This window comes from Cavia porcellus, unplaced genomic scaffold (assembly GCF_034190915.1).
Source record: "Cavia porcellus strain 051 isolate PalLab524CR breed Dunkin Hartley unplaced genomic scaffold, mCavPor4.1 scaffold_9, whole genome shotgun sequence".
NCBI classification, from domain to species: Eukaryota; Metazoa; Chordata; class Mammalia; order Rodentia; family Caviidae; genus Cavia; species Cavia porcellus.
This window is the reverse complement of record NW_026947492.1, coordinates 15641519-15668922: the sequence shown is the minus strand read 5'-3', so window position 1 is coordinate 15668922 and position 27404 is coordinate 15641519. Positions and strand designations below refer to the sequence as shown.

The 27404-nt window shown below is 37.1% G+C and overlaps 2 pseudogenes; both read right to left on the bottom strand.

The window, feature by feature from the left end:
* Window positions 1-251: 251 nt before the first annotated feature.
* On the bottom strand, window positions 252-1272 carry LOC100717286 (putative olfactory receptor 10D4; annotated as a pseudogene).
* A 22087-nt stretch (window positions 1273-23359) lies between these two features.
* Window positions 23360-26836, bottom strand: LOC106028241 (olfactory receptor 10D3-like; annotated as a pseudogene).
* Window positions 26837-27404: the final 568 nt, after the last annotated feature.

Sequence of the window (27404 nt, the reverse complement as noted above, 5' to 3'; positions counted from 1 at the left end):
ATGAAAACTAAAGAAAACAATGTTCTAATGCATATTGAGCATATTTTGGTAAACATAAAAATGAAAACATTCTGGGTTAACCTAAAAAATAGTTCTTCATGGGTGTAAACCCAATTTCAACCTCATGAAATGACTGTTGCAACTCAAAAGTAATGACATATGTTAACTTTGCCAAGCTTAGTACTTCGTGGTAGTAAGATGATGAAAAAGGAAGTTTTAGAGCTGAAAAACTGCCTAAAGAGAAATTGCCCCTATTCCTTAGAGCCCAGAAGGCAGGTCACTTGTCCTAACACCTTCTGCAGGGCCAATTTCACATCCTTGTTTCTTAAGGAATAAATCACTGGGTTGAGGGAAGGAGTGACAACATTGTTTAACACCTGAACAGCAGCATCTAGCCAACGGCTGGAAGCAGGCTTGAGGTAGACAAGAATCACAGGTCCATAGGCCAAGAGGATGGAGATCAGGTGGGCACTGCAGGTGGAGAAGGCTCTGTGCCTGCCTTCAGAGGAGCGGATTTTCAGTATGGAGAAAATGAATATGAAGTAAGGATAAGGAGAAAACACAAGAGTGCGCATATATGAAGTGAGGATAAGGAGAAAAAACAAGAGTGCAACCACACATTGGTGAAACTCACCATCTGTGCTAGGGAGGTGTCTGCACAGGCCAGGGGAAGCACCATGGGGATATCACAGAAAAAGCTATGCACTCGATTAGGTCCACAGTAGGGTAACCTGAAGGTGAGGAAGGTGAGCACACTCCCATGGACACAGCCCCCCAGCCAGGTGCCCAGTGTCAGGCCAAAACATAGTTTGGGGTTCATGATGATCGTGTATCACATAGGGTGACAGATGGCCACAAAGGTATACAGATGTCCATCACAGTATACAGGAATACCACAGTATACCATCTAGGTATACAGATGTCCATCACAGTATACAGGAAACACTCAGTGCCACCCAGAGTATGGTAGAAAAAGACCTGGGAAGCACAGCCCTGGTAAGAGATGGTGCGGCTTTGTCCCAACAAGAAGACCATCATCTTGGAGGAGTTCACAGATGCGAAAAGTATGTCAAATACAGAGAGGTTTGCCAGGAAGAAATACATGGGGGTGTGGAGGTTGGAGGAAGCCAGAATGGTGAGGAAAATGAGCAGGTTTCCCCGCAAGGAGAAAGTATAGAAAGTCAGGAACACAACAAAGATCATGTCCTCCAGCCCTTGAGTATTAGGAATCCCAAAGAGGATGAACTCGATCACAGAGGTGTAGTTTCTCATGCTCAGAGGGCACACGGTTCTGGAAAAGCAATAAAGTAGTATGATGTAAGATCAGAGAAACTGAGAATATCTTCCTAACCAAATGATTCTGCTGAAGGCAGTGGATATAAGCTAAAAATGGGCATTGAGCAAAAAGGACCTACAATAAATCTGGTATTGAGGTTAAATTATAAAATGAGTCATAAAACAACAGAAAATTTGTTTTTATAAACAGAAAATAACTACATAAACCAACTCTTTTGAGTATCTCCTAATGTGGTTCATCATCGGACAAATTATTGTATTTCAGAGCCATCTGTCTTTCCCAAGAAAACGTGTGTTCAGGTACCATGTCACTTAAATATTAGACACGTCATAATTCATTTGTAAACCGAATACCTGCTTAAATATATGCACAAAAATAGGAATTAAAGCAAAAATTCTGACTATCTTTATATTATTTTTACTTTCAATAATCCTGTTTACATCTTCATCATTTATATTCAAAAGAAAAGAACATTATTTGTATTTATAACCTCATCATACACATACAAAAAATTTGTTGTGCCCAGAAAAAGGCATTGTACCACAATAGAAACAACTATGATGTATGAACAGAAATTTCCTGCTCTGTAAAGTTTTACTTCTGTATCATAAACAATGGCATGTAATATTAGTAACATTAATAAAATTTGGCTTTATTGGTTAATATTTCCACTAGATAAACCTAGGAAACAACCGGAACCAGATTTTCTGAAGCACCAGTTTATTTTTTTGCATTCCACTTTCACTTAAACTTTTATGCTACCACAAGATAAATCTGATTTTCCTCCACAGTTACCAGGATTTGTTCACAGGAAGTAATCTGACAAATGCATTCATGGTTCACAGACCATTGCACAGTTCATTCCCTGAAATATTTCAATTTGGCAACGGCAGAGATTTATGCTGTGGGTGAAATTCCCAGTGAGGGTAACACAGGAAAGAAGCAAAGGGGTGAAGGAAGCAGGGGATCTTCAGGAAATGGTGTCATCTTTTCCACCTCATGCCCTGTGTAAGATCTGTCCTTTTCTGGGTGTCTGAGCAGACTCAGAACTAACAGAGATATCAGTGGAAGGAAAAAAGACTTTTGCAGTCTCAGAAGATATTTAACCTTCACCCTTGGATGAGGGCCATCTATTTAATGTTACACAAAATCACTATCTCCTGCCAGAAAAAGAGAAATGGATAAAACAGGGTTCCCTTCCTTGCTCCCACAAGGATGAATAAAACTGATGCCTAAACTTAACCTGACTCTACATTTGCTATCTAGAGGGATCTCAGTAACAAGCTCTCTGAGTGCCATGTGCTCAAAAGAAAATTTTAAGCTCATAGAGGTTTTATGAGATTGATATAAAAAGCTGTGATCTCCCTTTGTCACTTATTAGTAAATATGTAATAAATCCCTTTAACTACTAAACATCATTCTTGCAAGCCTGAGGTAAAAATAATGGTATATTAGCAAAAACATCACAGATATAATGAAAATAAAACTAGAAATGGAGATTAGCATATCAATAAGATTATGAAAAGAATTTATTTACTTTTAATTAATACAAAAATACTGTATATATTTATTGAACTTGATTGTTTTTTTTTTCTTGAGAAACAGTAAAACTTTATGCACTTCTGTTCTTTTGCCATTCACAGAAAATCAGAGAAAGTAAAATTTCCCATTTACCAAGATAAATGGTCTCTTTAACCTGAACTCAAAACATCAAAGATTTGGTCCAATGAACACACACACCCTCCCTACACCCTCTGAGCTATCCCTTCTCACTTCAAGACAAAGCTTTCAGTGCACTAGCGTTAGGCAGGTAGAGTGGCCCTTGCCTTTGTGTTTTACAGTCTAGGAGGCTGAGGCAGGGGGAAGGATGACAATTATGAGCAATTTAAGCAACTTAACCATATAGTGTGGAATGATTTCAAAGTAAAAAAAATATTTTAATAAGAATATCATTGAATAAGAAGTCATTGTGTTTGCTTCTCACCAGTAACAAAGTGGGGAAAAATAGCAAGACACACATGTCAGAGAAATGTTAGTTTTCTCAGACACAAAAGAATGACTAATGTAAATATTCTTGTAGAATTTTTAAAAAAGAAAACATTTTAGAGCCTAGAAGTATACAGCCTTTCCTTCAATATGAATACTACTATTGCTAGCTTAATAACCAAATTCAAACTGCTAAATGGTCAACTGTTTACCTACCCAACGTAGTGTGGACATCACAAAGTATCTTAGCTACACTCTCAACATCCTGCTTAGAGTCATCTGCAAAAAGCAGTCCACAGGTGCCCAGGGAAGATGGTGGATGAATAAGTAGCAAGGTAAGGAGCCTCTCTGAGAGAAACAGCTCAGATGCTAGAATTTAACACCATGGAGAAGACCAGATAAAAGGAGAGGGTTTACCATGACCCAGGAAGAAATTAAAGAAAAAGAGAAAGAAAAATGTGGAGGGAAGCTTGGAGCTGGACATGCTCTCACTAGAGCTGGTCCCACATTGTGCAAAGCACCCTGGACTCTGACAACTCAAGGTGGATTGCTCTGAAGTCAGGGGTTGGTAAGCCCAAGGACCTCTGCAGGAGGACACATCACAACAGAGAATGGAGCCAGCATGGAGATCTGCACTGGCCCATGGTGAGTTCTCAGAATTTGGTCCTCCCACGGTGGGGGGGGGGGGCAGCTGAACAATATCTTGGAATCGGGCAGGATGGGCTTGAACCCAGAACTATAGCGGCCTCAGCTGGGTGTTCCTGTTGCAGATAAGATTGGTGGGAACTGCTTGGGCTGGATCATGCCCCTGGGCAGGCCCCAATAACCAGGGTATTAAATTGCCCCTGAAACTGCCATGAACTGGTTCTGTCCATGAGGCACACACAAGTTTGGTGAAGAACCTGCTGACTGACTGGCTCAGAGGTGAGGGGCCAGCCTACACCTGCCCTGCTTGCACCTCAGTGATCAACAGCAAACTTAAAAAGGCAGCAATCCCTAGCCAGTACTCTTCAGAGCAATCATAACCAGTACAGAAAAGGCCTGGGACCTCCACTATACACATGTCTAGAGGAAACCAGAAACATGACAAGAGAAATAAACAAAAAAGTCTCCAGCCACCAACCCAGGGAATATGGGTCCAGGAGATGTAAACACAGAAGAGATTGAGGGCAGCAAACATGCAATATCAGAAACAGCATTAGCTGACACTAAGAAATGTCTTTGTGACATTATAGAAGGATTCAAAACAGAAATACTAATAAAAGTAAAGCATGATATAAGAAGATTAATAAAAGAAACACTAAGCACTCCTCACGAAGACACAGATGGAAGAATGGAGGAACACAGAAAAAGGAAGGAAACCTTCGATGAAGAATATTTAAAAATCTAGAATATATGAAACATATTCAAAGAGACTACCAGGAAATTAAAAACTCTATTGAAAGCTGGCAAAACTGCTTGAAAGAAACTAAAGATATACTATCAAAACTTGAAGAGAGGTGTGATAGTGAAAAGAAACATTTCAAAAATAACAGGGTACCAGGAAGTAACAATGCAAATGCTAGAAGACAACAAGAGGATAAGCAGGGATAAACACAAATGAAATACAAAGGCTATTCAGAGAAATAATTAAGGAAAATTTTCCAAGACAAGAAAAAGAAATGATATTCAGATATATGAGGCATACATAACTCCAGCCAGCTATAACTAAAACAGATCTACACCCAGACATGTAATAATCAAGATCCCAGAAATTCAACACCAGAACGGAATATTGAAAGCTGTCAGAGAAAAGAAATAGATCATCTATAAAGGAAAATCCATCAAAATCATAACAGACTTCTCAACACAAACCATCACAAGAAGAGCTTGGAGAAAAGTATTACAAGCCCTGAAAGAAAATATCCTCCAACCCAGATTGATGTAACCTGTAAAGCTCTCTCTCAAAATTAATGGAGAAACAAGATGCTTCCATGACAAAGACGAACTGGGGGAGTTCATGGCCACCCATCCAACCCTACAAAAAATAATGAAGGACATTCTAGAGAGAGAGAGAAAAATAAAACCAGCATTTCAGGAATAGTGGCAAAGAAGGCCTCAATGAACAAGGTAGACAGTAGAATGAAGGGGAAAAGTAGACAACCAATGGCAGAAAAATAGCATAGTAGAGATGAGGCAGAGAAGGTTGGCTATGATCTCTAACATAGATGGCCTTGATACACTAATAAGAAGCACAGGCAGAGTAGATCAGGAGATAGGGTCCATTGAGATGCTCTGTATAGGAAATATAACCAACCTGAAAAAGGGTCTAAGGACTGAAAGTCAAAGATGAAAAAATAATGCCTTATGTGACAGGGAACCATAAAAATAGTAGCAGCTTACCCAGCAGCTGCAGATAGGTTTGAAAGACATGACACTTTTGTGCAGTGGAGAACTACTCAGCTATAAGGAAGGAAAACCTTGAGGCTTTTGTAGGTAAAGGAATAAAACAAGATCAAGATCAGAAGTAAAAAGGTTCAGAACCACTTACGTAAATAGTGGGTTGCCACTAATCTAAAAACTAAAGGAGTTAGTGGGACCCAAAATGTACAATGCACCTGTGAAAGTGAAAGGGGAGGAATTGTCTAAAAAAGAAGACACAGGACATTGTTAATAGTATATCAGGATTTAAAACCCACATAATTCTCATCACTCTGTTTAGTTTGATTATATTCTGTTCCAGTCTGTCTATTTGAATTAGATTTGAGGGCACAGATAGATATTTCAAAAATAGCAGGATATACTATAGTAACCATCCTTAAATTCCTATTAACTTAATTTGAAACTCTCTTTTACTTACACTGTCTTTTTTTAAATTTTATTTTGAAAGTATACAACAGAACAAGACATAATAAAGCCAACTAAGATACAACAGTGAAATTAGTACAGAACTTCACAGCAGGTTATCAGGATAACCGTAATAAGGGGTATCACAGTATATTTTGTTATCTTTATAATAGTTGTTCTTTCCATCATGTATATCAAATTGAGATGAAATATACAACACTATAGAACTTATCAAAACAGAATATTGAAAAGATCAGTACCATTAATCAGAAAAGAGCAAAACAGTAATAAAGATATTTGCCTTCAAAGAGATGGTAGAAGGAAGTCCCCCTTACTTGCTATGGTCAACCTCCCAGGAGATGCTCAGATTTCTGGTACCCATTTGCTAATGGGCAGTGGGGGGGAGACACAAGGGAGGTAGGGGAAGTGGGATATTTGACTCTAGGCTGTGCATCACTAGGTTCACTATTGCTTAGTAGGGAGGCAGGCTGGTTGTTTGGTTTCACAGCGTCCTAAATTCCAACATGGTGTGGATCTCAGGAGCTGCTGCTGGTTCTCCCCCTGGAGGGGCTGCAGTCTGCCAGACCACCACTGCTTACCAGGGAGGGGAGATGCTTGCTTTGCTTCCCAGGGTCCTAGGTTCCAAAATGGTGTGGATCTCAGGAGCTGCTGCTGGTTCTCCCCCTGGAAGGGCCGCAATCTGCCACATTGCCAGCTATTACCAGGGAGGGGAGGTCTACTTACACTGTCTTATTATGATTGATCTTATTTGAATCTGGTTTGTTAGATTGTTTTGTGTTGACTGATTTTATTTGAATCTGTTAAGTTTGGTAATATCAAGTCTGAGAGTATAGGCAACTACTCTGAAGACAACAAGATTCACTAGGATACCCATTCTGCTTTGACTATTACCTGCTTTTTAAGTTTTATATTGTCCCCAGTGGTTTGTTTTTATTATATTGTTATGTTCTGCTATGTTTAATTATACTATGCCTGATGATATAGAAAATTCTATTGAAGATAACAAAGAGACATCATAGTAACCATTGTAGATCACCTCGTATTTTGGTTTTAATGTTGTCCATCCTTTTGTTTTGAATGACCCCATTTTGTTTTCTTTTTCATTTTGTTTTGTTCTTTTCAAAATGAAAAATCAAAGAAGCATTCCACAGCACACCTCCTATCTGCTCCTAAAAGGACAGACATCAGCCCAAGGAAATGTTCCATGATTAGGCTGCACTTTATTATGTAGACACTCATTGAACAGCAGACTGAATTTCTGCCACAGAAGATCACTCAGGGTAACATCCCCGACAAACAGAAAGAGAATCCTCTCTTTTCTTGTAAAAAGGTCCAACTACATTTCTTTAACTCTAAATTCTAAAATTAGCATTTTAGCTTTTTCTAAACTTGATGAATCTCACTCTCACCACACTCACTGAGGTTTGCATTATCCCTTTTCATAGTTAATGACAGTTTGGAAATGTGCCTGTCAAATTAAATTCTCAGATAGATGACAACATGGTAAGATAGGGAAAATCCATAATTTATAACTAACTGCAAAATAAGATTTGTGAAGAAAAAACTCTCTTTCCAATGTCTCTCACCTTCCTCCCAAAAGCCATTCTCCTGGAAAACATGCCCAAAACACACACATGCACACACCCACCCACCCACACACACACACACACACACACTTTCCCCAGACTATCCACATTTTCACTGTTTTCTCAGAGCTGACTTACTAGTGGATGGCTGAACTTACCTCCATGGAAGAATTCTCTGAAGTTCCATGATTCTCTTTCCCTTGAATCAACAGGTGAAATGATCAGGACTCAGAGGATATTTCAACAGAAAAGAGAAGAACAAAAGAAAGAAAGTGATATAAGCAGAACAAGAGTCAACAAAAGCAAGAAGAACTTTACACATATACCTCCCAAAACACATCTAATTTGGCACAGAAATAGTGTTCTCAAGTTTCCAGGTAAGAAGAATATGTTTCCCATTCTAAGCCTCTATTTTACATGAGTCCATCATGAAGAATCATGACTTTAAGTGCTCTTTATTTGAATCTAAAACATAGATACCACACTCTGACCTGCTACTAATATGGTCCCTAAATTGGAATTTATAATGTGCTCAAGCTGTAGAGAATTAATGGATCTGTATCCTTTTGGGACAATATCTTCAGTGGCCCAATTCTCTGGCTCAAGGATGAATCTCTTTGTTTGTGCTTTCATCTTTCTTGTGTACATTCCCATTCCCTTCCTCTTTATTTTATGATTTGATATATTGCTTACTGTAGTACATTAAAATTTCCTAGGTTTCCTCTAGCTTCACAAAGTATACAGTGCAGTGCTGTTATCTCGTCATCTTACGGTACAGTTATTCACCAGAACATGTTGCTCCTCTCTACTTGTAAATTATAACCATTCATCAACCTTTCCCCAATAAGAATGGCTTTTATTAAAAGACTAATGATTACAAATGCTGACAAAGATCTGAAACAAAGGAAACCCTTGGCCACTGTTAATGGGAATATAAAATAGCAGAGCCACTTCGTAAAGCAGTATGGATGGTCCTCAAAAAGTTAAAAACACATCTACCATATGGTCCAATTGTAAGGGAAAACTTAAAAACCAATTAGTACTCTGATGCTAAATTAGGACAAGACCATGGATGGCCATGTGGCCTGTCACATGCTCGACCATTAGATACAACTAACCTTGACTGAGTATACTGAGCTGCAAACCACAGGTAACCTGACTAGCCCAGCTTGACCACACCTAACTACACACCCTATACTTCCTAGACCACAAGCATACCTTATTTGTTGGCCTGTTTTCAGGACTTTCTGCCAGAAACAGTGAATGACTGATTTATCCAATAAATCTTCAACACACTTTTAAGCCTCTGTATGTCCTGCTTGCAAACCTATGTAAACTATAATCAAAATTGATGCAGGGCTGATGATCTAAGAACATTCCCCAACAGCCCACTAATGTTATAAAATAAATTGCCTTCCACTCCCTGGTACAGAGCATCTTCCTTTCAGTTCAATACTGGTTCTGCAACACAGCAACCCCAGTTACTTCCACTCTGAATAATCTTGTACCCACATCATTTCCATAACCATTAAACTTTCCTGGAGTGCAACTGCAGGCAATTCTCACTCCTGCTCTTTCCCAAGAAAGAATTGCTTTGCTTTGATTCTCCATTGATTTGTTCTTCCTAGGCATTTCATAAAAATGGAATAATGAAACATATTATCCATTAAAATAAAGTTGTTGAGATTCACCTATACTATACAAATTTAAAATAGTTCATCCTTTGTATTGCTGGATAATCCTTTCCATCGTAATCTTTTTATTCTTCACAAGATAGTGGACATTTGTATTATTGCCAGTTTCTTAATCTTGCCTGCTATCTATAAGTCTACCTTCATATTATGTGATTTACAAGCCAAAATTCCAGCTACAACTACTGTGGGCAACAATACTCACAATATGACATACAAAAAAGGCAAACTTCAGTGAAAATTATTAAGATTTTCAGAGACTAGAAGAAAGAAACCAAGAGCATTCACTGGGGAAATGATTAAGGAGTCAGTAACTGCCCCCAGATCTAAATCACATTCTTGAATTCAGTAATTATACCATTTAATTATCAATAATTAAATTTCTATTAATTAATTGCTTAATAATTAAATTGTCTGGCCTCATTGACATTTTTTTCAATTTTGAATGGAGAATAAACTTTGACATTTTTTGGTTCTCTCAAATGTTGGTAAGTTGTAGACAGTACCCCAGTTTAGTAATCCCTGGTAATTACATAAAAGATAGGTCTACTTGTGGACATTTCAGAAAAATAATGTGAAAAGTGTATAAGGATTTATAAATATTGTTCTGGCACTGTAATATTACCTTACGGACCTCATCATATGTGCCTGTATTTTGTGACATAAATGTTCAGATTCTTGGAATATATAAAAAAATTCTTATAACTAAAAAATAAATACAAAGCCCAATTAAAATTAAGCAAATATTTCAATAGACATCTATTTTACAAAGTAAATATATGGAGAGTCAGGAAGAAAATGAAATAATACCCAACATCATTAGTCATCTAGGAAATTAAAATCAAAACAACAATAAGATTCTACATCACAGCAAATAGAATAGATATGAAAATAACAAAAATGTAAAAAATACTGGCACAAATATGATAAAGAAGGAACTCATATGTTTATTATATGGTGCAAATACAGTGAAAAATAAAGCTTCATCAAGAGCTTCAACATACAATTACAATATCATCCTCCAACTTCACTATGAAGTATATACCCAAAATAACTGAAACAAAACTGTATACACAAATATTAACAGTAATTATACTGTTAACTCTAAGTTAACAGTAATTAAAATGAGGAAATAACTCTGAAGCTGCCCATTTTGATGGCACATGAATTTGACTATGTCATACAATGATACATTATTAATTCATTAAAAGAAATATATTAAAATATTCCCAGCTAAATCTTGAAAATGGCATGACAAAGAAGCCAGGCACTAAATAGCACATATTTTCTGGTTCCACATTCTTGTTATATCTGGAAAAGGCAAGTCTGTAAGAGAGAAAGTAAATGAGCATTTACTTAAAGAAAAGGGTGAGAAAAGTATAGAAAGGTATTAGTTGGAGCTCCTGCAATTTTGGATCTTAGCAAAAATTTTCAGCAACTAAAAGTAGTAATGGTATGTAGCTGTAGATATATTTCAAACTATCATATGGTTTTACTAGTATGAGAAACTGAAAGAGTAAGTAAGATCCAAAATATACAATAGATACTGTGAATTGGGAAGAAACTGTTCAAAAGACAAGACAGACTGTGATGGAGAAAAGGGAAATGAAGAAACATAAAAATGAAAATATATATATTTTACACAAGGTAGTTAAGACAGTTATACATCTAGTTTTTCTTAGTTCATTGAAAAGAAAGATTTGTGTCAATATTGTTTGGACAAGATATCATGCCTATATCTTTTACTCCAAATAATTGCCACAAACACAACAATACACAGTATATTAGCTATTGTAACTCTTCTACTAATTTGTTTTGAAATTCTGTTTTATGGGTTATTTTTTTTCACTTTAAAATAAAAAAGTATAAAAACTCAAATAGAAAGCATGTAAGGAATCAATGGTTTCATAGGTTAATAGTATCTCAGTAAAGCTGTTTAAAACTTTGAGCTGATTGAAAATGTCAATATTTCATTAAAACCAGAGAAGGTATCCAAAATTCGATCACAGCTGTATACCTCTTTCTATAGCAAAAAGATAGTTAATGTAGTCATAAGCATTGATATAGATGAACATAGAGGCAATGAAACCAAAAAGGAAGTCAGAAACCCTAGTTCCAGTTAGTCACTAAATATAGGTAAGAATTGCAATGTCATTTGCAATACAAAATGAGTTATATGCAACCGCATGGAGGACTGTAAAGTGTTCATTTATCAGGAACTAGCTTAAGAAAACATCCTAAAATCCATTCAGTCACCATTTACACAAACTCAAACAGATGCTTCTTCATTCTACCATCTTCCTGGAGCTCATAGAATCCTGAGAAAATCTGAACACAAAAGGAGACAGTGGCCAAAGAAAAAGCATCAACAGAGTGCACAGATATGTGGTCATACTGAGTTAAAACCCAGGCCCCACATTACTGCAACCGTTTCTTTTGCCCTTAGATGGTGGAGACTGAACAGCCAGATTATGAAGCCAAAAAGGCTAAGAGTTTTTCACACTCAGACACTCAGGTATAGAAACCTAGACCCAATCAATAACACCTCTAGCCCTGAGAGCAGAGGCAGGATGAATCCCCTCAGGGGAGAATAAAGGTCTCCAGCTTCCTCGAGACCCTCATCCCTGGTGAGCACTGACTTGAAGAGGTGGCACAGAGGGAGCAATTAGAGTGCAGGAGACCCTCTCTTCCCTACTCTCCCCTTTCCCTACTCCCTTCTTTCAGGACTGCTCAGACTAATGCCCAGATACATGGCACCCCTTAGGTACAGTCAGGTTCTGTGTTTTTTCATTTATTAATACCTTTATATAGTACATAATATTTAAATTCCCTGTGAGAAGTTGGTACACATACATGTTAGCTGTATTCAGTCTTTAAAGCTTTTGAATTATAACTCCTGAGCATTTTCTTCTACATACAAGAAATTCAACACTTGGTTTCAGATATTTGAAATTGCCCAGTGATCCTGTACCTAGAAAATCTGAGTTTGAAGACTCAAGATTACAAAAGAAGTCACTCACACAGTAAAAGTAGTGATTATCTAATGCTAAGAAGCAACACAAGCAATTTCTTGTAACTGTGTTCTACAATTAGTATTATAAGTCTCCATTATGATTTTCACAACTGCTAGTTGTATATTGTTTTCTGAAAACTTTCATTTTCCCGTAAGACTACTACTATTTATTTCCACATATTTTAATTATTCTAATGATAGAATGTTCATTTTTAATAATTCAATCTAAAGTCTTCTGCACAGAGAATAGATCAGGGCACACATATGTAAACTAGATAAGTCTGTGAGCACATTATTTTTACTGGTTATTCAAGAAATAGTAACATAGGGCTAATAAAAATGTTGTAAATAAAATAGTTTCAAAATAATGCAGAAAGTACAAAATGACTACTGTAACGAGAATTAGATAATCTTGAAAACATTCTCATTGTTATGGTTTGTGTCTAGATGCCTCCTACCCAAACCCTCATCCTGTCTTGGCGGGGGGGTGCTGTTTAAATTGGCTTAGTCTAGAGCGTGTGTTGCTGGGATTAAGGATTTGTGACCAGTTCACAGACTGATTTAGCACCACCCTAATCCCAGCAGCCTGGATAATGTATAAAAGGGGCAGAAAGACACCATTAAGGCAGTTATTGTTTTTTCTGTCCTTTGCTCACCATGAACTGTTCTCCTATGCAAAACCACCATGTCCTACAATCAGCCAATTATGACTGAAACTTCTCCAAGTTGTGAACAAGATAAATCTTTCCTTTAACTTTGCATGATGAGCATTTTATCTCAGCAATGAGAAAATAGTAACTGAGTTCTGGGAGTAAGGTCATTGCTGTGACTATACTTGACCATGTGTTTCAGATATGGAATGGCTTGTGGGAAGAGTTCGGAAAGGTTCAGAGATGCCAGCCCAAAATGTAGAGCTGAAACATCTTAGTTATACTGGATGGGAGATTTTGCCAGACCTTAGAAGACCAGAAAGCTGGTAAATATCAGCCTCAGGAGGTTTCTGTTGGGAAGAAGCACTGCATTGACCGCTGGACTCCACATGATGTATGTTACAGCTTGGCAGAAAGTTTTCCTGTATTTGCTCAAGTCCAGAGACTTTACCTGAGACTGAGATTAAGGGCAGATGAATTAATCTGGAAGAAGAAATTTTAAGACAGGCACATCTTGAGGCAAGGATGTGTCCACTGCTGGAGGCTTTAAGCCACAACTATATTGAGAATCAAGAACAAATAGACCAGAAGAATGATTTAAAATGTTGTGAGTTTGGGCAGAAAGGAAGCACCAATAAAGCCTTGGGGTCTGAAGACATAACACAGGAGATCTTGTTTCCCAAGAAGGAACAGAAGAACAGAAAAGAAGCCCTGGGGCATCACAGGAAGCAGCAAGGCTCCACCCTTTTCATACTCAAAATTGCAAAAGTGAAAGACTTTGCTACAAGAAGACAGCCCCAGAGAACCTTGCTCCAGAATGGCAGCAGCCTTGGGAATTTTTGCTTAGGATTGGTTCATAGGCAGTCAACCCCCACAGCCAAGAGGAAAAGAACCCTAACTACTGTACCAACTGGCAACAGACGTTGGTGTGATGCATGTGGCAAGGTTTTAAAGTGCATGCAGAGTAGTTGTGGGGTCAGGAAGGCTTTCACTCAGTTATCAGAAGTAGGCCTGGGAGGACAGGCAGTGTGCCCCTGAGAAGGCAGTGTGTAAAACCATGAGTGTGAAGCCAAAGATGCAGTGGAGAACCTAGAAGTTTGGAGACTCCAGGAATGTGGATAGTCTGAGGAACACTGCAGAGAGGGAGCAGAGCAGGCTGAAGAAGAAGCCATGGGAGCTACAATCACCAGAAATGCCCTAGGGGAAGAGCCACTGAAGACTTTAGAATTCACATCTTAGAGTCACAGGTTAACTCAGACTCTGCACAAGGAACTATAGGACATAAGATGTGGCCTGCTGGATTTTGGACTGAGTTGGGCACATGCCTTTGTATCCTCCTGTTTGTAACTTGTGGAATGGATATATTTATCTTGTGTCATTTAATATTGCAAATGTTAACTTTCTTTTCATTTGTGCAGGTCTCAGATATGAGAGTTTGCATTAGATCCCAGGGGAGACTTGGAACTTGAATTTTTTTCAGCAATGCTGAAACTGCTCTGACTTTGGTAACATTTGGAGATGGACTAACATCTTTGGCATAAAGGGATGTGTGTGAATCTTTGGGGGAGTCAGTGGTGGGATGTTGTGTTGTTTTTTGCAATCATGGGGTGGGCAGGTTCAGACCTGGCTGAATCTAGAGTGTGTATTGCTAGGATTAAGGATGTGTGATCAATTCACTGATTGCTTTGGCCCTGCTCTAACCCCAGCAGCCTACATACAGTATAAAGGGGCAGAAAAACAGTCGGGGCTGCTTGTTGACTTTTCTGTCTTCTATCCACCATGAATTGCTCTCCTCTGCAAAACCACTCTATGTTGGAGCCAACCAATTATGGACTGAAAGCCCCACAAACTATAAGCTAAGTTAACCTTTCCTTCATTAACTTTGGCATCAGGTATTTTGTCTCAGTAATGAGATAAATGTAACTAAGACACTCATAACTATTTCCCTTCATAATGTCAGAGGTAATAAATAAAAGACTTGCTTCTCTATGATTTAGAATTAGTTATCATTGCACATTCAGAATCCTTTTTTGCCTCAGGAAATCTATTCCAAACCTTTTATTACATTGCTGAGTTCTTGTTAGATATCATTTTTGTTTCCTGAAATGTAAAATTACAATTCAGAAATTTTAAAAGTTTTACTGGGAAACGTAATTGCAGAACTTAGTTTTAAATTTAAGTTTCTCTGATTTAAAAGTTTGGTTCAAAGTTTTTGGGTGAAATTAACAATTACATTGCTCAACTTGGTAGAACAAAATTGACCTCCATAATTTGAGGGAACCTCATCTATTCAGGTCAAAGCCCTAATAAAGCACAACTTACCCTCACCCCCATCAACTAGAGAGAAAATTCTGCCTTAAATTCTTTGAGCTGGGTCGTGGACTGTTCTTGCCTGATGGGCTTCAAAGAAGATTTGCCCGTTCTAGAGGACCTTCTGAATTTTGGACTCAAATCATACAACTACTTTGCAGAATTTGCATTTGCCAACTGCCATACTCCTTTGAGCTAATTCTTTACAAAAAAGCCCAGAGCTTAGTACATAAATATTAGCAATCAGCTGTTTCCATTTTTCACATGTAATTCATTCTGTAGAGGATTTTCCTATAGTAAATGGTTTGGTGGAGGCCTGCAGCTCAGTTTTCCCTTTCTTGAATATACCTACTTAATGATGTTTCTCTACTTTCATGGGTTACTGTCACTGGAAACAGGTCATTGGGAAACAAACTTCAAATAAGGAGTAGAGCTATAAATTCACTCCCTTCACAGTAAATAATATGAATACAAACAAATAAGCTCACCTGAGTGGCCACCAAAGTTTTCTGCTCCTGAGATGCTGCCCTATGGACAAAGTGAAGCCAGTGGAGTGTCAAGGTTAGGTAACACCCACAGTATGCAGAACTTGCTTACTGTACAGTACTGTACAAAGCTTTCAGTGTTGTGTTTTCAACTCCACGTGTGATTATTGCCTTTTTCTCTCATCTAAAAAATCTCATGTTATTTTTTAATTTTATTTCAAAGATTATAAAACAAAACAGACCAAAGTAGATCAGAACAGAACAATGCAAGCATCACGGACTTCAAGACAACACAACAGGAAATCAACAGTGGCTACATAATGTCTCTTGTTTTCTTTGAAATAGCTATTCATACCTTCACACACAATAAATTCAGACAAAATAAAATAGTATAAAACCAGTCAAAACAAAAGAATGAAAGCATTATAGGCCTACAAAACAATAGAAAATCAATAATGGTGACCATAATGTCTCATTTTCTTCAAAATAGATGTCCATACCTTTATACAAATTGAAGTCAAATAATGGAAAACAGGCTAAAACCAGTCAAAACAGAGAATAAATACAGTATAAGACTTCATTTTAAAACATATTTAGCATAATTTTTAATTCAGATAGACTTAGATTCATAATCAAATGAACCCAAAACATAAAAGGCTCCTGAGTTTATGTTTGAAATATACTTAGCCATAATGAATAAATTAAGGGTGGAACATAATTTTTCATAACTATAAACTTTTATTGACAGTGTTAATATATTCTGGATTAACAAACATATTATTCTAGAGCTTAGTATTTCTTTTTACAAATGTATAGATGATTTATGCTTAACATCAACTCTCCCAAACATCGAATGTTGATAGCTGTTTCTCTATCAAAATTATTTCTCTTTGTACGTATGTATGTGAATACATGTGTTACAATTATGATTGTCTGGGGAGTGGCCACAATTACAGCCCTTTCTTTTTTGTTCCCTGAAGAGGGTAGAATCTCTTGGGGCAATCACTTCAGCATCTGGTATTTAGTGAATCAGCCCCAAAAGAGGGAAATTTTCTAAGCAGTCAGTTGAAATCTAACATCCAAAGGAATACAAATTTGCATCCATGTTGCCTGGATGAATAAAAGAAGTTCTAATCTCTCTTTTCAGGGTCTGCACAAAGATAGCTGACTATGATAATGTCCTCTGGTTTTGTATCTCAGACCTAAGACTTCGTTGGTGAGATGTACTCTCATTCAATTAGAGAAAGGGGTTGTCATTGGACAGTGCTGAATACAAGTTGCTTGGAAGTTAGTTTCTCCGAGATCTCTACTTGTTGGCTATGTACCACTTTCCCAGTTTAACAAAATATATGCACCAAAAACTGTATTGCAGCATAACTAAATAGAACAAATATTCTGAGTCTGAATTTTAAAAATAATCATGCCATGTCATGAGCTTTGTTTTGTAAAAGGATTAATGAAAAACTCAGTTCTTTCAACCTTCAGTCATTGCCATGTGTTCTAAATAGCTTAACTGAAATTTAATTCATGTCATTTACAGTCATTTATAGTATGTTTATTGTAACAGAGAGTATATATTCACAGGACATACATTGACAAAGCTGTGTGGATGTCATCAAATCTAATTTTAGAACATGTCCCTGCCCATAGAATAAACTCATGCTGATTTATAATCATGCATATTCATACATGAGCTCCAATTACTAACCTCTATTTCTATAGATTTCCCTTCTTTGGCATTTATTTTAAGTAGAATTATAAAGTCTGTATTCTTTAGACTTGGTTTCTTTCAATATAATATTTTGTAATTTTTGTCTTATACTGCATATACAATATTTTACTTTGTTGTTGATGCATACTTTTCCATTTTATGGAAAATTTTATTTCCTCTAATAAGCCATTGCTTACAGGCCTCAAAAAGTTACTAGTTTAAAGCCCATAATGTACTGATGATCTCAAAATTATCATCATCACTGAGTCAAAAGTGAATTATTTTGAATTGGATTGCATTTTAAATAGCTTGATGCGTGTATTGTAGAATATAACATGAGTGACTTTAATTAAGTAATTGCAGCTAATGCTATCAATATCATTCTTCAGAGTCACTGTAATAAGCAATTCTGAATCAGTTCCACACTGAAATTTTGTATAAATAAAGATGTGCTCCAAACATTTCCTTTTCTGCTAGTCCTGTTATAAATTGTACTTTTCACATTGCATCTAAGTAGTGCCAGAAATCATTGCTTCAAAATTTTTAAAGTATCTCATAGTATTTCTATCACACAGACACACACACACACACACACACACACACACACACACACACGGTATAGGTAACAATGTTATGGTATATATAGATTTACCATGTGATTTCAAATTCTAAGAAGTACTGTTCTTGCCAAAATCCTGATACAGTAAAATAAGTAGTACTATACAAGCCTCAAACTGTATCATTCGTTTATGTGTTTACAAACTTTCCAAATTATTCACTTGTTTAACAAGAATGTATGGTGAAAATTTTCATTTTTCAGATACACAAATTAAACCACTGTCTTAAGATATTCATTCACAGAAGAGTTACATATGGTTTAAACAATAATGAATAAATGTATTTTCAGTATATGAACGACATTAAATTAATATAAAGTCACATGAAGAATTAAATACCATGTTCACTGAAACTGCATTCATAGGTCAGCATAATCTTTTAAGAAGAGGAAATTTTGTATTCAGAGCAAGTTGCTCTTCTGTAGACATCTAATTTCATAAGAGGTCTATTCATTTTCAGGGCTTACTGTCTCAGACAGTGCTCATTTCTTGTCTATACTGACTTCATGGACATGGTTCACATCGATGCACGCATCTGCCTCACATAGGTGGATATAACTAGTTCTCTTCCTAGGCATTGGTAATTTAAACTAAAATTCACTGGGAATGGAAATGCTTCCCTTTGAGTTGATAGTAATTGTTATCAAAATTCTACTCTTCATTTTTTGTCATGTCGTATCTTCAGAAACACCCTGATGTCTGATGCCAGCCTTGCCTATCAGCAGAAGAGCTACCATGCATCGTGTGGTTTAGGAACTGATAAGCCAGCCATGCCTACTGTGAGGGCCATCACTCACACTGTGATACAAGTGAAATTTAAAGCTTTGGAAAATATTCCCAAGACTAGAAAAAGAGTAGCCAAGTGTATTCACTGGGAGGATTAAGTGTACTACATCCCTAATCCAAACCACTTAATTTAGCAATGTAAAACTTAGTTATCAGTAATTAAATTGCTATTAAATTAAATTAAATTGCTATTTTGTACTCTGGCATGGTGGGTTTTATCTCAACTATTTCTAACATACATAGAAATAAAAGAATGCTTTTATTGGACCCCTAAAGTATCAGTGAATCAGAGAAAATACCACCAATTGGTGATTATATAAGAAACAAATCAAATTGTAGGCATTTCAGGAAAAACATTTATTAGGGCTGGAGATTTAGCTCAATGCAATAAGTGCCTGCCTTGCAAGCACAAGGTTGTGATTTCAATCCCCGGTACCAAAAATAAAAAGGAAAAACATTTATCACATAAAAAGGATTTGCGGATATCTGTGAGTGGACAGTGAGTTGACTTAATGGGGCTCAAGATATGTCTGAGGTGACCAGCACTGAACAGTGGCTCTTCCATTAATTGCTGTGGCAGCTGTGACTTATTCATCCCTTCATAGCTTTAAAACAACAAAGTTTTCCTAAGAACGAAGGGTATATTTTTCTCAATGATGATCCAGAGACAGTTGCTGAAAATGCTTTCTCTGGTTTGAATAGTGATTGGATTTTAAAGTTGAGACCATAAAAGTCTACAGTTTTCTCTTCTTTATGGCCAAGTAATACTACACTATATAAAATAATGTAACTTGAGACCATACACATAAGTGAAATAAATCAGATCCATATTTATAAGCAAAGTACTGTCTCACTAGTGTGAGAAACTTAATGTGTAAATAACATCCAAAGTATACAATAGATATTGGGAACTGGGAAGGTATTGTTCAAAAACAAAAGACAATCTGTGCTAGAGGAAGAGAAAAGAAATAAAAGGAAAAAGAAAAAAAATGTATGTATACACAAGAATAGTTAAGACAGGTAAACAGCTCGTTCTCTTAGTTCATTGAAAAGAAAGGTTTATGTGAATGTTTAGATATCACTCCTATAGCTTGTACACAGAATAACTACTATGAAGACAGTAAAGCACAAAGTGTTAATTACTATAGCTTTCCAACTCACCTGTCTTGAAATTGTTTCATTGTTATTTTTACCTTTTTTCTCTTTTATATGAATAAATAAAAATAAATAAAGCTTAGAGCAGACTGGGAGAAACTACAATGCAAAGAACCCTATCTGAGATGATCAGAAAAATAAAGAAATAGTCTACATTATTCCAGCATCAGAGTTTAGAGAAAAGCTAACAAGATAAGGTATGCATTAGAACTACATTTATTATTGTTCTTTTTAAGAAACAAGGCAGTAGCTTTCAGTAGAAAGTCCTACCAGGAAACGAGAACATAACAAGTCCTTGGAGTGAAAGGATTTTCAAGTACCCTACACGCATAATTATCAAAGTTGGTTCCATAGGATGCCAATTCATTCAGTTTCTAGGTTATTTCTGTCCTTGGCTTTGGCACATTTATCTAAACCTACCTTTCCTCAGACCACTCCCCCCTGACTTTTGTTCAAAATATTTGCTCCATTGTGTATTGACTGTTTGCACCATGTTGGTCTCCTTTGATATGTCTTATGTTATGCAAATACAGAGATTATATCTCCTTGAATCAATACTATATCCTGTTTGGCCAGCACTCTGCCTTATAAATAGTAAACTACCAATAAATATTAGGAATTATTCTCTTGACTGCCCTTTAGACTTAATTATGTTATAGACCATTAACTGATTGAAATAATTTCTAATAATTTATGGATTATGCAACAACTCAAAATGCTGATACGAGAAGTGTCACAATTTCTGTATTTCTTAAAGACATAGTGAGTAATTTAAGCAACAAATACTGACAAAAGAAAGGAATTCTTGTGGAAAGATATGATCCGAAGAAGTAAATCTAAAGATGTGTGTTTTTTTAAAAAGGCAGGAGGAATTAGTGTGAACCTTTTAAATCAAGAAAACTGTGCAAAACACATATTATCATCTGAAATAATCATAAAAAGAAAGATTTCCAATAAGAAACCCATTTAAATAAGATAGAATGATATCCGTGGTGGCTGGAAATGTGCCTACATTTTTGAGAATCCCTTCAAATGTGAAGCCTAAATTCTCTCCCAGAGAATTCCAGCTCGATGCCTTCTTAACAGCAAGAAAATAGAAGCAGGTGCGATGGTATCAAGATTCTAGACTCTCCAGGTTGCCGCAGAGACCTCCCTGTAATCACTGGCTGAAAGGTCAGCAGCTGCCACAACATGGGGACATGGGAGTGACTGAGGAAGAGGACAGTGTAGTGAATGGAAAAGGGACACCTCCTAACAGAACTGTCCTGAGCCTCTCTGAGAGCAGACACTGCCTCACGTGACTGCCGCCCTGGCAGGCAGAGTGACGTGAAACTATGAGAGAGCCTTGTATGAGACCACCCAGCTGAGCTACTCAGCATTCCTGACAATCAGACACAGTAATATGAAAGCAAGTAAGTTCATTCTGACCTGCTAAGCTTTAGAGTGAATCGTTTCACTGCAATAGAATCAAATACGATACGGTGGATGGTGCAGGAGGTCCAAGAACTTTCATATATAAAAGGTTGTCCATGAAGAAGAGCGAGGTAATAATAGTAGCTGTGGTAGTAAATCAGGTGATGGCATGTATGTGTCTTATTTATATCACAGACAGTCAGATGTAGTTCCCTGCTTTTCCTCTTGTACCCTTTATATGGGTCATTATGTGACATCCCATCCAGGTCCCATCTGACACAGATCAGATGAAGAGTTTAACTTAAATTCACTGACTCCCCAAATGAAAGGGTATTAGTATAGAGTGAGGAAGAGTTGAAGATACTCTCTTCCAGTCACTGCCTTATTATGGAACTGCTACCCAGAGGGCTTCCCTGCTTAACCAATGACATAACTATTGTTTATCTGTGCCGTTACACAACTCTGGGCCTCAGCTCCCTCTTGTATAATTGAGAGCAGAAATACCAGCCGAAAGGAGGTGCAATTAATATTGTGTTAGTCAATAAAAGCAACTGATACTGAATAATAATAGTGAATGATACATAGTTAGAAAGACATACAAACAGTTGTCATTATACAGAATTTAGGATTATTAAAGGTTTCTCAGCAAACAAGGTTGCACCAGAAAGACAAAAGTTTAATTCTAGGTCCAAAGACTTGCATACAAATAATTCTCAGTTCTTAGTTTCTTCATCTGGATGAAAAATGCGATATAGCAAATCCTCTTAAATTCTGTGAATTAACTTAGCCAACACATATAAAGTGCTTTGAACACATTAAATAGAACTTTATCTTTAGGACTTATTGTAGGTAATTGACTGCTGTACTCAAATAGAAGGCTCCTATACTAAACTTAGTTTGAGTAAATGTCAAGTTGTAAATGTGAAAATACTTCAAAAATAAGAACTTATTTATAAATTAACTTCAATTACTTACAATTATACTAAGTTTTCAAGAAATGGAGAGTACCCATAATGGAGAGAATTCTCCGGCTCATGAAGTCATTATAAAGTGACAGACTCAAATCTCTCACTTAAATTTTTTTTCTCATATTTTAAATCAAAAGTTGGACACTTCATCACTTAAGAATAAAGTCCCACACCAGATTTCTCTGGAATCTGAGGAAAATTGTAAATTATTTCATAAGAGAAAGATAAATCTTTGCAAGATAAAGATACAGGTAAGGCCAAAAAACACATACACTGAGTGTAAATTGATTAATGGACCAAGTTGGGGAATCCTACTCTTGAATTTCATACCTTCAGAACTAGAATTGCAAGCTTCACTGAATGATGACACAGATATTGCCTTAGAAAGTAGAAAAAAAAAAGAGTAAGGCATAAATTTATAAGCAAGAAAACATAATATCATAGGAAATACATTTCTTTCTAGAAAATTGTACTTTCATTAAAATCAATCAAATAATGTTTTAATAGCTACAGATTGTGAGGAGTAAGAAAGGGACTCTATGTGGCAATAATAAAATGGCAAAATGCCTGGTTAACTGAAAAAGTGTCTCTGAAGAGATAAAACCATGTCATAGCAAATCCATCCTGGATGAAGTAACTATTAGAATTTCCAAAAAATGACAGAGTAAAAAAATTTACCCAGTTCAATATTTGGCAAAAACTGTGATCTAAAAACCCTGACTCTGAAGCAAGGTACCGGGGATCAACTCACGAACTCCTACTTGCAAGGCAGGGGTTTATGCCGCTGAGCTAAATCCCCAGCCCCCAAAATTTTCTTACTTTATATCGAAGAAGACTGAACCACTTAAACTATCACTGTCCTCAGGGCCAATTTCACATCCTTGTTCCTTAAGGAACAAATCAACGGGTTGAGGGAAGGAGTGACGACATTGTTTAACACCTGAACAGCAGCATCTAGCCAACGGCTGAAAGCAGGCTTGAGGTAGACAAGAATCACTGGCCCATAGGCCAAGAGAATGGAGATCAGATGGGCACTGCAGGTGGAGAAGCCTCTGTGCCTGCCTTCAGAGGAGCTGATTTTCAGGATGGAGAAAATGATCGTGAATATGAAGTGAGGATAAGGAGAAAACACAAGAGTGCAACCACACCCACATTGGTGAAACTCACCATCTGTGCTAGGGCCAGGGGAAGCATCATGGTGCTATCACAGAAAAAGCTATGTGATCCGGCCCACGGATCAGTCTGTGGGTCTTGCCTGGAGAGAGAACAGGGATGGGGAGCAGGGCAAGAGGAAAGAGAGATGGAGACAAGATGAGGTTCCAATCAAGTCTCGTTTATTCAGGAAGTGTACATGGATTATATAAAGTCCAAGGGAATGTGGCTTTATAGGATAGCTCAGTTTAGACCTCCTCATATGACGTGGACTTATCAGATTAGCAGGAAACCAGGCATAGGCAACTAGGTAAGTGGAAGCGAAAGTATGTGAGCAGGAGAGAATTATGGGTAATGTAAGCAGACGTGAAGATCATGGGAATGTAGGCAGATGCAGCAGAGGCCCACAGGAGGGCAAGATAAGGTGGCAGCAGTGAGATATGCCACTCCCTAGAGCTATGCACTTGGTTAGGGTGACAGTAGGGTAACCTGAAGGTGAGGAAGGTGAGGACACTCCCATGGACACAGCCCCTCAGCCAGGTGCCCAGTGTCAGGCCAAAATATAGTTTGGGGTTCATGATGGCCATGTATTGCATTGGGTGACAGATGGACATAAAGCAGTCATAGGCCATCACTGTATAGAGGAAACAGTGCCACACAGGCTATGGTAGAAGAAGACCTGGGAAGCCCAGCCCTGGTAAGAGATGGTGTGGCTTTGCCTCACCAAGAAGACCATCATCTTGGGGGAGTTCACAGAACAGAAAAACATGTCAAACACAGAGAGGTTTGCCAGGAAGAAATACATGGGGGTGTGGAGGTTGGAAGAAGCCAGAATGGTGAGGAAAATGAGCAGGTTGTCCCGCAAGGAGAAAGTATAGGAAGTCAGGAACACAATAAAGATCATACCCTCCAGCCCTTGAGTATTAGGAATCCCCAAAAGGATGAATTCATTCACGGATGTGTAGTTTCTCATGCTCAGATGGCACACGGTCCTGGAAAAGCAATAAAGTGGTATGATGTAAGACCAGAGAAACCGAGAATGTCTTCCTAACAAAGTGATTCTGCTGAAGGCAGTGGATGTAAGCTAAAAAGTGGCATTGAGGAAAAGGGACCTACAATAAATCTGATATTGAAGTTAAATTATAAAATGAATCATAAAGCAACACAATAATTTATTTTTATGATCAGAAATATCTGCACTAATTAAGTTTTACAACCATCTTAGTTTAGTTTTTCCCAGTTTGGTTCATGATCAAACAAACATATTTCAGAGCTATCTGTCTCCCCCAAGAAAAATATGTGTTCAGGTTCCATGTCTCTTAAATATTAGACAAGTTATAGTTGGTCTATAGACAGACCAACTACTTAAATATATGCACCTAGAAAATTAATTTAAGTAGGAGTGATAAGCGTCTTCCCATTATTTTTACTTTCAACAATCCTGTTTATATTCTTCATCATTTGTATTCAAGACAATAAAGCATAATCCACGTTTATAACTGACTCACACACATACATAAAGTGGGCTGTGTCTAGTATGTTACAGTACAGGTCATAGAAACAACTGCAATATCCCATTATAAATTCCCTACTCCACTAAGCTTTAGTGTATACTATAAACAATTCTAACAGTATTATTAACATTAACATAATTTATTAATCAATATCTGTACTAGATAAACTTAGGAAACAACCTGAACCACATTTTCTGAGGCTCCTATTTACATATTTTTTGCAATCTATTTTCACTTAAACTTTTATGTTGCCACAAGATAAATCTGATTTTCCTCCATTGTAACCAGGATTTTTCATAGGAAGTAATCTGCTAAGTGCATTCATGGTTCACAGATAGCTGCTCAGTTAATTCCCTGAAATACTTCAATTTGGCAAGGGCAGAGATTGATGCTATGAGTAAAATTCCCAGTGAGGGTAATACACGAAAGAAGGAAAGGGTAACAATTATTATAATTTGTATCCTGATACAAAAAGAAAAATAAGTAAAATAAGATTCTGTAACTTATGACAGATCCCTCAGAGGTTATATAAAACTGATGTCTAAACTTAATCTGACTCTACATTTGCCACCTCTAGGGACTTCAGTAGTTTAAATTCTCAGAGCACCATGTGCTCAAAAGACATATGTATATATTCAGCCTCATATTAACTTTGTGTTACTAAGTCAGAAAATAAATATAAAATCTTTACCTTTTGCACTTACCAGTAAATGTATAACACATTTACTTATCTACTAAACCTCAGTGTTGTGAGACTAAGGTAAAAGTTATAAGGGGTTAATAACAAAAGCACCAAGAGGTAATAAAGATGAATTTAGAAATGCACTTTAGGATATATAGGATTTTCAATATAAAATCTTTTACTTGTTAATGATCCATAAAACTATACATACTTATGGAGTCTGCATGTCTTTAAAGTCAGTGAGAGGCCCATTATGGTAGTCTACAGCTATATAAGCTTGTCATTTTGGGAGGATTAGGCAGGGGGTGACAAGTTGGAGACCAATCTAGGTAACTTAGTGTTTTAGCAAGACACTGTTTCAAATTAAAAAAAAAAAAATTAAAGGAATAGGAATGCAGCTGAATAGGAAGGTCTTGTACCAAAAGGGGGAAAAAAGAGTGAATGGCACAGTTTTTCTCAGATCCAAATCAGTGAGTTATGTAAATATTCTGGCAAATTTCTTTACAAAAAAAAAAAACATTTTATAGCCTAGAAGTGTATAAACTTTGCCTTCAGTATGAACGCTTCTATTGCTAGCTTAGTAACCAAATTCAGACTCTAAATCATCAGCTGTTTACCTGCCTAATGTAGAGTGTTGACATCACAAAGTACCTTGGCTACGCTCTCAACATCCTCCTTAGAGTCATCTGCAAGAAGCAGTCTACAGCACACCTCCTACCTGCTCCTAAAGGACAGACATCATCCCAAGAAATGTCCCATGATTAGGCTACTCTTTGTTATACAGACACTCATTTAAGAGAAGACTGAATTTCTACCACAGAAGATCCCTCAGGGTTACATCCCAGACAAACAGAAAAGAGGATCATTTTTTTTTTCTGGCAAAAAAAGTCAAACTCTATGTTTCTTCTAAACTAAATTCTAAATTTGGTATGTTAGCTTCTCCTAAATTTGCTGAATTTCACTCTTACCACATTCCCTGAGATTTGCAGTATGCCCCTTTGTTGTTAATGACAGTTTAGAAATGTGTCTGTCTGTTAAATGAAGTTCTCATATAGATGACAACATAGCAAGATAGGGAAATTACTAATTTATATACTAACAGCAAAATAGGATTTGTGAAGAATCTGTCTCCCTCCATGTCATTCATCTTCCTCCCACAAGCCATTCTCCTGGAAAACATGCCCACAACATACACATGCACACACACCCACACCCACACACACACATACACACACATACACACACACTTTCCACAGACTATCCACACCTTCACTGCTTTCTCAGAGCTGATTACTAGTGGATTGCTGAACCCATCTCCATGTAAGAATTCTCTGCAATTCCATGATTCTGCTTCTCTTGGATTAACAGGTGAAATGATCAGGACTCAGAGATGTCTCAGCAGAACAGAGAGGAACAAAAGAAAGAAAGCGATGGAAACAGAACAAGAGTCAACAAAAGCAGGAAGGCCTTTATACACATCCCTCCCAATGGAAATCACTTCTGTCTAGTGCAGAAGTGGTTCTCTCAAGTTTCCAGACTAG